We start from the raw sequence: 5579 nt of genomic DNA, 5'->3' as shown, positions 1-5579 counted from the left end.
ATAAAACGCTTTATTTTAAATAATAATAATGCATTTTCTTAAATAACTTGTAAGTATAAAACTGTCCACAAACTGCAATTTTATGTCTGTCAACATTAATGGAAAAAGGTAGTCCTTAAATTCTAACAAGCAATTCTCAACATTGGAAATGTAGCGCCATCTAGTGCACACTGTAAGTAAGTATGAATGAATAAGTATAATTTAAAAAGTAAAACAGAAACACAAAATAGATATGATGAATACCACATTTCAGTTGAGTTCAGAGTTACACGGGGCTATTGCTTAATTTTAAATGAATTTCTGCTCTTTACGATATATGGTTTTTAGCAGGTCTAAACAGATTATCAATCATTAATAAAAGTTAGTATAACATTTTATTTTTAATACAGGTTTATAGGATTCTTGCAGCTGATCGTCATTCAGAAGCTTCAAGACCTTTGATATTCCAAACGATCTTTTTGTCACGCAGTGCACTGTCACTATCATGTGTCGATATTTGGATCAGTTCTGAATATTGCGCATCTAACTCTGGTTATGTGTTCTTCAGACTCATCTCTCCACATCTTGTGGATTGTGGGTCTGGATCTGCAAATTCGGGGTTACGTACCTGCTGACCTGAATGGTTTACGTTGGCACTTGGCTTCATGTAAGTTACTTGGGCTCCTATGCCAGGCTTGTGATGGGTGGGTGCAGGGACGGCCTTACACTGTAAGAAAAAAAAAGGTCCAAAAGCTGTCACTGGGGTGGTACCTTTCAAACTTTAAGTTACCAATATGAACCCTTTAAGTCAGAGGTCACCATACTCTGTCCTAGAGGGCCGGTGTCCTGCAGAGTTTAGCTCCAACCCCTAATTTTGTGTGTGGTGTGAATCGGTTTTGACCCGTTCAGATTAATTACTCTTACTGACTGTTGCACCTGCTATAACCCTTTAGCTTATAGCACAAAGAGCATCTCAGAATGAGCCATAAAACAATGCACTACTTCACAAAGCACATTCAAATTCAACAAATTAATATTCAATAAGATTCAACTCCTACTTTTGTAACACATTTTTATCTGTAACATATTTTGTAACTCTGTCATATGTGTTTAATTATAAATAAAATCAAGGGAACACAAAATGTCAATGTTTTGATATTTATGATCTTTATTTCCTGCTCTGAGCTCTCTCATTTCCATGTAAAATACCAAAAAATAAACTTCCTCAGTACAATCTTCAGCAGACTTTAAAATCATAAATTGCTGACAATAAATCTGTTATTCACTACTGGTCAAACGTTTGGGAAAATTAAGATTTTTTAATGTTCTTGAAAGAAATCTCTTGCCTCCTTACTGGGAACGAATCAGCTATAGCATATCATCAGTCTGTTGCTTGCTTCACCCAATGGTGTACAGACAATCATTTTCTTCTCAATGTCACTGAAACAAAGGAACTCATTTTATACACATGGCACAAAACGTATATCCATCAATGGGAAATTGTCAACAGCTTCAGGTACTTTGGCATATCCTGGACAATAAGCTAAGATTTGTCCATCGTGTCACGGATATTCACAGACACTGCCAAAAAAAACCTTATAGTTATATGTAAACTTGCTTCTTCTGTACCTCAGTATCATTGAATCCATTATTCTATACTGTGTTACTTGCTATTGTATTTCAACATGCTCTCTTGCAGCAAGAGAAATAAGCTTATTAGAATCACCAATACCTCCTATACACTGTTCTACCACTTCCGGGCAATGTATGTGTAAGTGTGTAAACGTGTACCTGGTGTAGGATGCGTGTAGGATTGTCTGAGGACAATAAAGAATGAATCAGAATTTTCTTTGTTAAAAAAAAACAAAATTACCTACCCCAAACTTTTGGATGGTAGCGTATTACGTTTCCACAAAAATATGAAGCATCAGAAAAGTTTTCAACTTTGAGAATAATAAGTGTTCCTTCCTTAAGCAGAAAATCTGCATATTAGAATGATTTCTGAAGGATCATGTGATGTTGAAGACTGGACTAATGATGCTGAAAATTCATATTTGCATCTCCGGAATAAATTTTATAATACATTCAAATAGAACACACATATATTTTATTTATGTTTTAATAATATTTAAAATATTTTGATAAATGCAGCCTTGGAGAACATAAGAGACTTCTTTCAAAAACATTTAACAAATTTAAAATATTTGCTTAAAGGCTTTGGTTTTGGCTTTAAATAACCTTAAAGGCAAAGATCATTTGAATGATCAGGTGAATGAAATCTAACTGTAGACGGCATGGATCTTCTCCCTCCTCTGGCTCTCTTAATGGACTCAATAATGGGATGATATTCTTATCATTCTTGTCTCTGCTCATCTGGAACATCAGGTTAATGACTCTTATTGGGTGGTGGCCACAGAGATCCATCAGATGGCCTCGGGAGAACTTACTCATACTATGTAAAAAGTTTTAGGGGGTAGGATTTGGTTGCAGGATGACCATATTGGCAGCATCTTCAATTTGCTGCATTCTTTTTTCCTGAATTTACATTCAGGTAAAATGATAGTCACACATATACAGAAAGAACAGAAAACAACTTATGAAAATATGCCATAGAAATAATTGAAAGAAAATAATAATTAATTAAAAACTTAAGTAAATCACCTTGCCAGCAGATGCCATAAGTCATTAAGTCTTTTAAATTTGCATGCAATTAAAAGGTACACTTTTAATAAAAATGGTTCTAAACAGTAGCAGATTTTCCAGGTTTTTCAGCTTGTAATAATAGCAGGTGCTAAACAGAACCAGTTTTTATAAGGTTCTATAAAGAACCATGTTTTGAAAATGCTATGAACCTTAATAGTGTTAAAAATAGCTTTTTCAATAACATTTTACTATAATTAGTATTTTATTTTTATTATTAATATTAATATTTCACCTCTATTTATGCCTGGTTTAATAATATCTTATAGTATCTATTAGGGTTTTACAGTAAAAAAAAAAACAAAAAGCCAGCAAGCCATGTGATGTCAATATATTTATTTTTCATTGACATGGTTACTTGTATATAAAAAAGACAGTGCTCTAACAAGTATTAATAGTAATATTATGAAATATTAGTATAAATAAAATGACTTTTTTCCCCTATTTTTTATATTGTCATTTTAATAACTGGATAAATTACATTCAACATGAATAAATACATAAAAAAAACATAAAAAAGATACAGTGAAGACCAAGTTCCAATGAAATATCTTCACAATCATGTGAAGTCTTACTGTATGTCCATCATTGTAACGGAGTCGCAGTTTCTCTTAGCAGATGATGAGGTTGTAGGATGTGACAATTATTATGTTTATGTATACCAAAAATAGCCATTTGAGTATGAGAGTCCTTCATAATACAAAAATAAAAGAAAGAAAGTGTTACGGTATAGGTGGTTGTAGTAAAAATAAAGGGACAGGAGAACGAAGTAGCATCAACACACTTTAAACCTTTAATAAACATTAAACTCAGGCCAAGACAATGGGAGAACTGATGACTTATAACGAAACAAGAACAAAAGAGAAAAACCAGATGATTAATACAAAACAGGTGAATGGAATAAATGATGATTAACTAAACTAGGACAGGAAAAACCAAATAAGGGAAAACAGGAACTAAACGGAAACCGACACGTGACCGAAAGAAAGAAAGAAAGAAAGAAAGAAAGAAAGAAAGAAAGAAAGAAAGAAAGAAAGAAAGAAAGAAAGAAAGAAAGAGCGAGCTTTACTTTTTTGTGACTGAGCATGCTTATGCATAATAATAATAATTATTATTATTATTATTATTATAGCTGAAAACTCCAGCAATATGGATCATAAATTAAATATATATGTTATTTACTTGGTGGAGAACAGGAGAGAAGTAACTGAACACACCTGGTCACATTATGTTCTGTTAAATAAAACAAATCTAAAATCTTTTTTTTATTATTATTATTATTTTTTTTAAACATAGTAAAATCATTAGTGACGTGGCTTTGACAGTTACAGGTTTCCAAAAAAAAAAAAAAAAGGCAAGAATAAAGAACCCTAGACTAGTGGTTTTCAATCCTGGTCCTGGGGACCCACTGCTCTGCACATTTTGTATGTCTCCCATATCTGACACACTCTCAGCTGAGTTCATGGAGCTCTCTCATGAGCTGGTGATCTGAGTCAGGTGTGTTAAATAAGGGAGACATACAAAAAAGAGCAGTGAGTGGATCCCAAGGACCAGGATTGAAAACCACTGCCCTAAACTCTAACACAAAGAACAATTTCAGCATTAAGGGTTTCTTCAGGCTGAAATGGTTATAAACTGTACTGTTACATGTGAAGAAATCTCTCTCTCTCTCTCTCTCCCTCTCTCTCTCTCTCTCTCTCTCTCTCAGAGTGTATCTAATTCCTTTAGATATAAAAATCAAACAAGGTGGCATTATTAAAGAAAGTCAGCACACAAACAAATTTCAACAAAACATTTAAAAAAAGTTTGTAATGTTTCAAATGATAAAGTAATAAACAAATTGACTTCATACATTTACTAAATCAACTTTACACCAGTTGCCATTGCAAAATCTCTCAGAAAAGTCTAATACCGAAGACAAAAAAAACAAGAAAAAACAGCATCATTTTTGCAGATAGCACTTGGTACTTAAGAGTCTGATATTTTATCTAATGCAACTGGACATTTCCCACAACTGTTATGTGTGCCTTAAGAGTCCAAATACTTTTAGAGCCAGTTTATAACATTCGTAAAATAAAGTCAGTAAATACCACTAGATGTCACGAGAGTACTGATATCTGGTTGAGCTCTTTATTTTGTAACGAGGAGCAATTCATGGGTTTCTTTCTAGGTTATCTCACTTTGAAAATGTAATTTCTTATTTTAATGATTTTTTTTATTATTATTAATCAACATCCTTTCATTAAATAATCTGAGGTTAAACCGAACCAAAATTTCGAAACTATATTTGCATTTCCTGTTCATTCCTATATTGTGAAAAATAATACTACTAAATTAAATAAAATCCAAACATGTGTTTGCTAATGTAATCAGCGTTATACTTTCATTGAATAATCTCATATAAGTTTATCCGGAGCCAAAATAAAGCTATTTGCATATTAATTCAAAGTCATAAACTGTGAAAAATAAAATGCTAAATTGTATAAAATCCAAAAATGTGATTTTCCTGCGTTATTGTTTGATTTCCCATGCATAAATAAAAGGAAATGAATGTTCACGTCCTCACAGGAACTCAGAATAACTGCGTGGGAAAAAGCGAGAGACAAAAGTGGCTTTCAATCTCTTGACTCTCATCAATTGCAGCTTCGCTGTATGAAACTCTTTATGAGTAATGCGGGCGTTCAGATCAAATGATATTCTCTTATTTTCATTCACTAGAGTGTTCAAATATAGCAGCTCTCCACCACGAAACAGGGTTTTCTTATAAGATGCCTCCAGCCTTTACACAGGTCAGGGTCCTGTTGGATAGCCTGCACTCACTCCTGCAGGAGGACGCTTTAGAGATCGGGGGAGGAGATACAACACGATCACCTAGTAACCAGTAACGTAAACTGACCAGA

The sequence above is a fragment of the Barbus barbus genome (genome assembly GCF_936440315.1).
Source record: "Barbus barbus genome assembly, chromosome: 15".
In the NCBI taxonomy this organism is placed as follows: domain Eukaryota; kingdom Metazoa; phylum Chordata; class Actinopteri; order Cypriniformes; family Cyprinidae; genus Barbus; species Barbus barbus.
This window is presented reverse-complemented; position numbering follows the sequence as displayed.